An 11,915-nucleotide genomic window follows, 5' to 3' on the forward strand; every position below is an offset into this window, starting at 1 on the left:
CTACAAACCTATAGCACCTTGCAGGGAGGTCAGCCGTTAGCAGCTTAGTTGTCTACAACATCGGCCTCTTGGTGATGTGAATTTGGTGTTTGGTCATATGGCAAGCATGTTACACAGTCAGACTAGTCTTTTCCAACTCTTAATTTCTGTTATATTCCATAGTATCACCTAGTGGCATGCATACATGCTATTTTTTCTCCACAATTAATTGTAACTGTGTCTTCAAACCAAGCAGCACGTGCCTGATTTTGGATGCGGTCTGTGCCATTCTTAAGGCTTCCTGACCTCATTTATGTGCCCTATATGCTTATTCTTACTATCTTGGGAGGTTCTCTAGTGTTCAAGTATATCTCCAATATTCTCAGCAGCTGCAGCTGCTCTACTTGTCAAAAAATACCCTGTTCTGTGAGATGTTATTTGACAATATAATTGTGTAACTTTGTATGATTTCCGAGACATTTTACTTGCTGCAGTGCCATCTGCATGTGCATGCCGCTTTTCAAGTAAAGCCAAGATTCTCTGGAGAGCAGAAGCCTGGAGCTTACAATGGTGGTGGATCCGCCTGTTATCTTCACTGTGTGTCATTTCAGAGCTCTGGTTGTTTTAGACACTGGAGCAGTTAGTTTAGGCACTGCAACATGCACTGAAAGCTTGCTGTATTTAAAGTTCTGCGTCTAAAAAAGATACCAGGGTCACTACATGAGATGAGCCAGAAAAGTTCTTATTTGAATTCATTTTAACCACCCCCCCCACCTTTAACCGCCCCCCCACCCTCCACTGGAATCACACTCCTTTAGTGGACTGGAGCACCACACCTCAAAACCCAGGGTAGCTGTTTAACCCTCCACGTTCTAGGTAACACTGAAGCTTATGTTATGGGTAGCTGTCCTGTAGGTTGCAGTTGGGCCTCCAGGTTCGTTCGCCTTTGCTAATTGCAAAATTCCAAATATGGTGGGCCATATAATATAATCAAATTTGGCTTTCAAATATGCGTGCACTGGGCAGTTTGGACCTCTGAAGACGCTCGCAATTTAAAGAAGACAGTGTGTTAGGAATAAGTAGCAAAATGATCGCTCTGTTGTGTGCTGCACCAGAAAACGAACACTCTTTTGTAGGTGACTTCCTCTAGGAATTTCCGAATCGGAGCCTCTTGCTTCGGTGCCCCTAATAACATTTCACATGTGTTGGTGGGTTAAGATGCTGTTGTGCGCTTCCCCAAAGCAATGTTTTGCCACTGTAAAGCATTACATTGGGGAAGCAACGTTTGCAGGTTTAACAGCATCCTGTCATTTGAAACCATTCTCCTCAGGTTTATTTCTCTGCATTTGGTTCTACAGCAACCATCTCCCTGGAGCATGAAGGTTAGAAACTTGATTATTTCTGACCTGACAGGTGTCACCGGGAACTGAACCTTGGGCTTAGAGATGCAGTCTACAAAAATAATATAAACATTAATTTTTTAAGTCCAATTATCAGTTCAGTCCTTTAGATTCTTGTGGGGACTATGCAGGGAAGAATAACATTGCTGAATATAATGTAGTATGCACAATGAGATTTGAAGCCTGAAGTTGTTCTGTGGTCCTAACAAAAATACTACTGCCCCTAAAAAGAAAGTATGGTAGTAGCACAGTGTGATACCAGCATATACATTTTCCACTTTGCTTGCTTTGTCATTAAGCTATGGTTAAGCTTGATTAACAATCTGTGTCCAAGAATTTATATATGTTTCCTTTTTTAGCAGTAGTGAAACAGGGTAATGGTGTATTTTGCTGCTGCTGTTGAAAGGGAATGTCTTTGTTCACTAAGTAATTACCATGTTATTGAGATGAAAATGCTGTAAATGTGTCATAGAAGATAAGAAGCCAAACCATTGTAGGTGAAAAAAAGTCATAGTACAGGTGTATACTTATAAATTATCTGATCTGTTTCCGTATCTTAAGTACTAGTTAATTGTATTATTGAAATAAGTAACCATAAATGCTCATTCTGTATATTTTATGTTAGAATTTTATTTATACAGTATCAGTTAACAAGGCTTGGAATAACTCAAAATAGGAAAAACCCAGGATAAGAAATACCTGGCTAGTTTTTTTTTTAGTACCACAAAACAAAATGAACAAAGCATGGACCCCTAACAATGCATATGCGCTGCTCTGAGCCTCTGTTTGATCACATTGTCCTTGTTCTGCTGCACCTCCCTGATTTCTTTGCTGCTATCCGTCCTCTCCTATTTCCTTTCTCTTTTTTTTTTTTTTTTTCTATTCTCTTTCTCTTATCCCTGATCATACACATTTTGGAGCAGGAACTCTGTTTATATTTCTGTTGCAGTACCGTATATATAAGTAATTAATAATCACAGGATTGCCATACCAGTAAAACACTTGGATTCCAAATAGGCCTGTCTGGTATCTCACACCGCAGGACAATGAAGAGCTGGGTGACTGCACTCTCCGTGGTAGAAAAAGGAGTAAACACGAACACATTGCTAAATAGCAACCTCTTCCCCCAGGAAAGGAAGAATATGAAGAGGCCTTCAGGGAATCAGCAGGGGAAGGGAAGGAAGCTCAGGGCTCTGACAAGACACAGGGAAAAAGAAACTCATGTAAGAAGCCATAAATCCCAGTGATTCCTAATGATGTGTAGTTTGTGTAGGATTTCTTGCCTTGTTAGTGACTACATGCAGAAACACAGGTAAATCCATAAAAGATTAAGTACTCCAGCTGACAAAATGGGTCTTGTTACTTAATGCTTCATTTCAGCCCTATTTTAAAAACTTCCAGAACTATGAACTTACAGCTCTACTGTGATATTTCATTAATTCGCCTGCCCCTTCCAGCATGACAATAATGGGGAGAAACAGGTTGAAAATGGTCCATGCGGTATCCAGTTTTCAAACTCTGAAATTAGGAAAAAGCCACAGATCAATCAGCTGGGAAAAATATTTTGCCCATAGGGTCAGGTTCAAAAAGCAAATACTGCAAAATTGGCAGAGGGAGATGTTTGGTTTCTGTGAACCTGAGCTACCATCCCTGGTACAACTTGCTCGACCTCGAAAAGCTTTGTGCACACTCAAGATACTGATCCCTTATGGAAAGCAGATGGTGTTTCTACCACTTCTCTCCAGGAGTTTGTTTTTTTGGTAGCGAGCTGTGTCCTACCTGTATGAGAACAGCTAGAGGACATGCCAATTCATAGGGCACGTGCACACGTTCCCAGTACCTAATTTACGATCATTTGACTTACTTGCTTAGGTCCAGCTTGTGCACGTGTTCATTGGTGGTGGGAGCTATGCCGGGAACCAGATCTAAGTAAGTCAAGATAGAGAGAGGAGTGTGATCGGGGATGGTGGGGGGGGGAGCTGGAGGCAGGGCTGTTCAGGTGTTTAAAATAGCCCAGCCAGTGTTGGAGGGGATAGGAAAAGTAAACCCTGGGGCTGGGAGGGAGCAGCCAGGTTTCTCAGCCCTGGGGCCATGCCCCAAATGTGTACAGAAGTTCGTTAGATTGAACTAACCCAGCACTTAGATCAACCTAACCCCAGTTAGGTCAATCTAAGTGTAACATCTGCACAGACTCTCCAGGGACAGCTGTGTTCAGGCCTTTCCAATTTTAATGTTGGACAAGGTGCATTTGCTTCTTATAATCAAGGTTCATTGTGTGCTTCATCGAAACCTGGCCCCGCGCAGTGCCTCCTGCCACCTGGGACAGCCTCTGGTGTAAAACTTTGAAACCGTGTCCTAGGGCTCTATCTCAGATTCAGACATTTTTTCAGCTTTCTTTGTTCTTTGTGCATAAATCTACAGTAGTATGAACTTGACAATTACAAGCTTTAGAAGCAAGAGCTTTAAAGTGGAACACGGGCCATGGACCTGCGGTGCTCCAGCTCCAGCAGGGACCACTACAATACAAGTGTTTTGTTGTCTTTCCTTGAGTAGTTGAAAAATTTAAGGGGGGGAGGCAGAATAGGAGGGCGCCCACAAATGTTTGATACATAAATTACTGCAGCCTCAGGGCTGTCATGACTATTGTGTCCAATTTGCAGCCATATTTTTATGATATTTGCCATTTGTGAGTTATGTGCCTCCAAGTACAGAGCAATGTGATTTTTCTGCCACTCGTAGGGAGGCCAAAATCCATGGTGAATCAGCACACTGAGAATATGTTTTCTTGCAAGTTCCCTGCAAGTTATTCCTTTGACTTATGTTAATGAGTAAAGCCTTAATTTAAACAAATTGAGCTGTTGTGCTGAAAAAAAACAGTCAGGTTTCAGACTTGAATAAAATATTTTAATTACTGCATGTATGTGCATTCCAGCTTGTGTTTTATGGTAGAATTTCAGTTAGAAATTGTAAATGAGAACCCTAATCATTGTGGCCTGGTTACTATAGTACGTGACTATAAAAGTCTTTTGTCCTTTGTACATACATATTTACATGATATATCTTTTATGTTTGTGTTTCATTGAACCCAGGAGTTCAATAGAAATGGCTCTGGACCTCTATTTGTGTCTCCCATTTATTTCTGCTCTCAGAGTCTTCTCCCTTTGAAGTAAATAACGGATTTTTGTACAGATGTCTTAGTGTTATAGAGGGATGTTAAAATAATTGTACCAACACTTTCCAAATATACGAAAAATAAGAATTCCTAGGAAAAGGTTTTGACATCCTCTGAAAAGATGATAATGGTGTAAGCTAACAGGGAGAAACCTGTACACTTCACTTCCAGTTTGATCACGTATATTATACCTGTGCATTACTGTTTCTTTAATGTGCGCATATAAAATTCAGTTAAATGTTGTTCCTAAGAGCTGCAGGCAAGCTCTTCTGAAAATACTAAGATAATGAACTTGAACCTGAGCTTTCTCCATCAAAGAAATCATTACAGACAATGTGTTTTAGCTTTTGGCTTTATTCGGTTTAAATTTGCATTATTTTTTCTATGAAAAGAAGAAAGTGCATCTTTAAGATGATGTGTTTGTTAAATCAATATATATGTATATATATGTTGGTATTGCTAAGGAATTGCCTTTCTGCTTTCAAATTGCTATACAAAATACCTTAGTAGACATAATGTCAAAATGGAAATAATCAAAGTGTATTTAAGACTCACTTAAAAAAATCCATTTCAAAAGTAGGAATGTGTTTTTCAGGCATTTTAAGACCATAAATTGAAACACAAGTATTTAAATTATTTTTCAAAGCCGTTCAAAACTGTAGTGTATTTATGTAGCCATACAGTGAACCTTTTTTGTCATCCTTTGCATTTAAGTTTTCTAGCAGTTCTGTATTTTAAGAGACTCCAGTGCCCCATAAAAAGCAAATACTTGAATTTTCAGTTTCTAGGTACTGAATATTTTCCCTTCTGCTGGCTTTGTTTTCATAATGGTAATTTATATATAAAAAAATAAAGAAAGGGAGAAACCAAAGAAAGGAATGAAGAACTTTGGAAAGAAGTCATTGAAAAAGCTCTTTCAAATCTGATAGGATACAGTCTAAGGTTAAAACAAATACATCACCACAATGGGAACAAGGAGGAAAATGAAGCTTGGGCTTCAACCAAGATGGCGACACTTTGAACCAGCTATTCTTTTTTTGCTAGCTGAAGGTGTTTAACTATAGCACTGTTAATTGTATTTCATTAGCAACAGGGTGCAGAAGAAAAATGTTTGCAGTAAGAAAAAGGCTGAGAAAAAGGATGATTTTCAAACCTTAGTAATCAACAACCACAGGGGCTCCCAGACACCATTTGCCAGTGCTAAACCCTGAATTTGGCTTTGCCAAAGGGAAACTCATCTCACCACCCTTCAAAGCCACTTTCTTAAAGCCCCAGCTTCAGGGATCAGTGATCTTGAAGCTGTGGCCTAAGAGTAAATGTTTTTGCCTGGAAGAACCAGGAAAAAAACCAAAAACAAAAAAAACAGATTTGTAATACTGGTAATGATGATATCCAGGACACTTGTATTCCTGCGAAGTTTTTATATTTTGTTAATTTATTTTCTTTCAATTTAGACTAACTACAAAGTACTCAGGCACATGCACTGAGCATCCGGCCAGACACTTGCATACCAAAATGCAGTACCTTTAACACACATCTTTTACTAAGCAACTGTCTATACTCAGGGATTACTTCCCACGCACAGCCTGTACCTCAGGGTATTGTCGCACATTAAACTTAGCACATGTAACATATTTAGTTCATTTTAAGAGTAAAAGTGACTTAGAAAGCTTTCTGGACAGTCGCACATTAATACGTAATATGATTTGAATGTAGAACATAGCACTCCACTGGAGTTGAGCTGGCTGTGGTACAATCCCAGAGCTGAGATCAGTTCACACCTCTGGTGTGCAGTGTAGGCTGGGGGGTGTGACACTGATGTGGCATGGGAATGCCCCCGCACCGTACAGACTTACTGGCATGGCGTAAGAGCCTCCTTACGGCACATGCGCTTCACTGCTTGAGCACTCGGGCACTAGCGCGGTAAGTGCAGTTAGCGCGTGCTAAGTGTAACGTGTACCAGTAATGTCGGTTTTCTGTTCTCTTTGTAAAGGCCAGGTGATTCAGGCCTTGTGGCCTGTCCTGAAAGTTGACAGGCCCAGTCTGGCATCAGGTCAGGGATGGGAGGGCATTCTAGAATACCCTGTCCATTGACTCCGCTCTATTATGGACTGGTCCCAAGCCATTTAAAGACTTTATACGTTGAAACCAACACTTACAAAATAACCATTGTAACTATATTAACAAAGGCAGATGAGCCTGGATGGATGTTTCACTGCTTGCTGAGTGCTGCATGAATCCCCGGCAGGGACTCTCACAGCATATGTGTCTCGCTGCTGACTTGAGACACAATGTCCAGGACCGTAGTCTCACAGAATCAGGCCCCTGAAGCTCCAGGAGTGATGGGGGCCCAACCTTGCAAGACAACGGCCCCAGCAACTTCTGTAGATGCCAGTTGAGCAAATCAGCTCCAAAGATGATGTTTTTTTATAGCCTCGGTAACTACTGCCGTTGCTGTAATTCAGCACCAGCCAACCAGGATGTCAATTTTGGGCTGAGCTTTTTCCAGCATCCCAGTCAACATCAAAACTCTTGCACTGACCTCTTCAAGAGGTGCAGCTAGTTTGACTCAAGTTCACAAAATACACAGAAATCTCCCCATAAAAAAGTATGTGTCTTGATTTAGAAGTTGAATGGAGAGGCCAATAATATTCAAACTGTGCACCACTCCGTATAGTCCAACGTACACACACACACACACAACATCTATGGTATTTGTTTATTCTGATTGATGAGGTCTCTTTTCACACTATAGGAGAAGAAAAATAAATATGCAAAATACTTGTAGACTTTTAATGGAGTTACTAGCTCAGTGCTTCTCCACAGAAACTGACCTTGAAATTGCTTTTTATACACAAGTCAAAATATGCAAATTGAGAACTCCAAGTGGCAGCTCCGAACCTGTATATATTTTGTTGAAGTTCTTAGAAAGGCCTGGGAAACGTTACATTTTAGAAAGGCCATTCATCAACTTCTAAATCAGTGGGATGTAGAGTGTAGAGCTGTGACCAACATGGAGGGTTATGATTCGGTTCCCTGAAGTTTTGGTTCAAGGAGACCCAAAAACGTGACGTGAAATTCAGTGAAAGCACCAAGTTTCATTTGGTTTTGCTGAGAAACCCTCTGGGACTTGCTAATAACATTTGTGAACCTATTGCTGAGCTTGCACATCACTTCACTTTTGTAACAAAACCAGAAACTGGGCAAGTTTCCAGCAGCTTCTTTTTGATTAACGTTATTTGCCCAGTTTTGCTTAGTAGCATTGGCTTTGCTACCAGGCCAGGAGGTTTCTGGGTTGACTGGTATGAGTAGAACTAGCAGAATGTAGAGTCCTTTACTGGTTTGGCAGATGTGAATTGTTTCTTTTAAAAATGAATGAATTAATATCTAGTTGCCACTCTCATCTTCCACCAGCAGCAGCAGCATCACTATCATAAATAGATCTGGGACATACTCAAATATTTGTATTGACTGCATTTAAATGCCAAGTGCTGGAAGAAACATTTTCATCCCATATCCTGCTGCTTGATTTTTTTGTTCTTCCAACCCAAAGCAGAAACTCCCTGTTTTTCTAAAGCGTGTCTTAGTTCTCTTCTTAAGCTGAACGTATTTTCAATAGACGCAACCTATTCTTCTCCTTATCCTCTGCCCTTGTTATAATCAGAAAGAGTCAGTACCATGAATTTCAGTGAAGTTTATGATTAGGCCATGAGTACTGCGACCACCACAGCTAGCACAAAGCCCTCTTCTGGAAGCATTCTTGCAGACAGATAAACAAGCAGATATACTGAGCTGGTGGATGGATAAATAGGAAATAACTTGCTTCCCAGTGATAAATCTATCATGGAGGTGGGGAGAAGACACAGACAAAAACATTTGGTTATGTGGTAGTACAGAGGATTAGGCACATGCTATAATTAATGCCACTAGCAGTAAAAGGACATTAGGGATGTAGTGTGTGTTGATTATTTCTTCATTTTGTTTATACTAGTTTCCTCTCCTTCGCAGCTGTATGGCTATTGCCAAAGAAAGCCCCTGAGACCGAGCTTTAGCCGCTGCTCCTCTGTAACTGCATCATTACCTCGCTCCAAACAAAGTCCTTTTTTTTGTCAATAGAGGATGAAAACATTATTGGATTCAGGAGCTCATAGTAGTCCTGTATGCAGCTAGGGACGAGGAGGATAGATTTATGAAATGGACCATTTCAAATGGCATTATCTTCCCACAGTGAGGTACACCTTTCATAAATCATGGGAGAGTGCTTGGAAAATAGAGCATTTGTTATTCCTGCCGTATATTGTATTTGCATCCTCTACACTAGGATATAGGGGGGAGGAGGTGGAATTCCTCAGTTTGCTTTTGTTCATTTATAGCAATTAGAGTTGTGTACATTACGGTTAAAAAAAAAAGAAGACATGGAAGCCACATTTGGAAAAATGCTCAACTGTGACTTTTTAACGTAGCTTTATTTTGCTATTTATTTCAGCCTTGATTTCCTAGCGTTGGTATAAAGCCAACTATTTATTCCTTGTACGTATGGAACATTGTAGAGCACTGTATGCCTCATTATGTTGTAGCCAGGCTAATATAGATGCTTTTCGAGTCGACTAGAAAGAGGAGTGCAAATATACTCCAAAGCTTTTTTTTTTTTTGAGACTAGTGAGTTAATACTACTTTATGCTTTTCTGCTCTGAAGCTCAAAGCGTCTACTTTGCTACATTAATAAAATGGTCTCTGATGCCTTTTGAACTTATCTGGCATCTATATATTGTTCTGGGTGGAAAGAGGGTTCTTTTTGTGTTGTCAGTATTTCTTCTGTGTTTTCACAATCCAATATTGCAATAATTTTACCAGTGAGTTTGATGCCCCTTGGGATAAATGTAGGTCTCTATTAAACCTATAACTAGCCTGATGTGAAAAGTCAACATTTATTACACTGTATTATTTGTGTGGATGCTTTAAAAATCATTTCTTTGTTTTGTAGAGGAAAGTTTCTAGCATGTTATAGGGTAGCAACATGTCATTATTTGTAATGAGTCAAGCAGAGAACCCTTGATTTTGGCAAATGTATTTTTGACCAGACTTGATGGAGACAGAAGGAGAATGATAATGAAGGCAAGTGGTTTGGGTTCAAAAACTGTAGAAAAAGCAGGTTTGATCTGAAAAGTGAAAGTAGGAGAGAAAGTCATAAAATGACATAACCCCTAGCAAAAGTAATGAAAGAGAATTAACTTAAAGTAATGCATTTAAATAGCAAAGTCAAGCACTCCAAAGACAGGAATTGTTAGTTTTATGTTTTCCTGTGCTGCCTCAATTCTGCCTTTCTGTATGCATTAGTATATGGCTTTTAATCCAAGTCTTGCACACATTTTTTTTTCCCCATTGAACCTCTGTTTCACTCTGTTCACAGAATATGGATGCACAGTGGGGCAGAATTAAGGGTGTATGGGAAACTGTTAACCTGGCAGTTGCTATATTACAAATGCTTGATTCTTCTACTGAATAACATACTTTTAGCATAGGGGTATGTGTTATGTGTATATGTCTAAATATTATATTTTGTGTATTTGGCAGGCTGCCAAAATGGCAGAAGGGAAGCAGTGAGTTTTTCATCAGTGCATCACTCAGGCAGAACAGAACGGATCTACGGGTTTCCTTACAGAATTTAGCTTCTCTTCTCATTTCTCTCGGTCTCTCTCATTTCTGCAAGAACCCTTATTGGAGCTGGGATCTAGAGTAGTGAAGGGTCCAGCTGCCAATATGAAGCTCAAAATTTCATCTTCAGTGGAAAGTTTAAAAAAAAAAAAATCCAATCAAGATCAAACCTGCAATTTATTCCTGAAATTTCTGCAGTCACTGTTACTTTAGATGTTATAAGCCCTGCCTTTCAGGACCTCATTTGAAAGGAATATAAATCTTTGAACTTTAGTTTTCTTAGGCTAGGGACAAACATTACACATAAACAGGTTTAAGTGATCCGAAACTGGTTTAAACCTGTAGGACAGATGTTCAGTGCACATAAACCAGTTCATGGGCGACTGGTTCCTCCTGAGTCGGAGGGGGGCACCAGATCACTGATGGAGGGGTCCCCCAGCAGCTGATCGCCGAGCCAGCAGCAAAACTGGAAGTGCACTTCCACCAGCACTTCCAGTTTCGTGGCTGATGCTTCCAGGGGGTGCACGGCCGATCTCAGGGGGTGCATATGCACCCGCATGCAACCCCTACACATCACCAACGAACCAGTTTGAAAGTGGCTGAAACTGGTTTGAGATAAACCTGGTTGAATGTAGTACCAGACTTAACTGATTTGGGTCAAACCAGTTTATTCAATGTCTGTCCCAGACCTTGCTGTCCTAGGCTCTGGTTCCGTATATAAGTATCTGGACCCTGAATGTGTGGGTTGTCATAGGAAATACTAAACCTATACAAGATTCATATGGGCTTGTTGCCTCAGTGGAATGAAATGTGTATTGCTGATACCTGTGTTGCCCTGAAAAAGAACTGCTATGCAAGGGTACAAGCTTACTCTAGCGCATTACCTGCTACCTCTTGAGCTGAGACCCTTGCATTGATGCAGTTTGGTGTACTGCTCACACATTCACAGAGCAGTACCACTGTGATGTGCTGGTGATGGTGAGAGGAGATATAAATTATTTATCGACACGCTTAATTTCAAAGAAGTATTAAAACTCTAAAGGGCACATAATGCTCTAACAGATAGCACCATGTTTTCTTCTGAGTCAGGAGGAGATGGTCTTGCTCCAAAAAGTTGTGATCTGGGCCATAAAACTTGAAGAGTGTGTAAAGCAGCTTGTTGAAAATAGCAGCGACTTCCTGTGGGAAATAAGATCTGTTTTCTGCAAATAATTTTAAGGCTTGATTTGCAACAATATTGTTTATATCACTGTGACAAAAGAATTGCTTTTTGAGTTGAACTGTGATTTTTTTTTTTTTTTTTTGTCTTGTCTTGCATAATGGCATACAGGATGGATAAAAATGTCTCTCCGATATGCAGGGAGAAGTATCGCCACCCTATTTTCAGGCGCACTTGCACACACAGAGATGCAGTGCAGTATATTTCTCTTTTTCCATGCATTGGCTCTGAGTGCATCATTCAGTGCCCATTTTGTCTATACGCTAGTATTGGGCGGTACAGTTCTTTACCTGTATTCTAGCTAAGGAATTTCCCATATGATGTTTCACTTCAACACCCAGTTACTGCAGGCCAGTTGGCATTTTAGACTGCCCTGGTACATTGTAGCACTGTTTGCATGTTTTAAGACTTGAATATTTTAAGCCATTGGGTAAAGTTAGGCTTCATTACAGGCGTTTATAACAAAATTGTCAGGGAGCTGTGGTGGATC

This window comes from Alligator sinensis, unplaced genomic scaffold (genome assembly GCF_000455745.1).
Source record: "Alligator sinensis unplaced genomic scaffold, ASM45574v1 scaffold119_1, whole genome shotgun sequence".
Taxonomy (NCBI): Eukaryota; Metazoa; Chordata; order Crocodylia; family Alligatoridae; genus Alligator; species Alligator sinensis.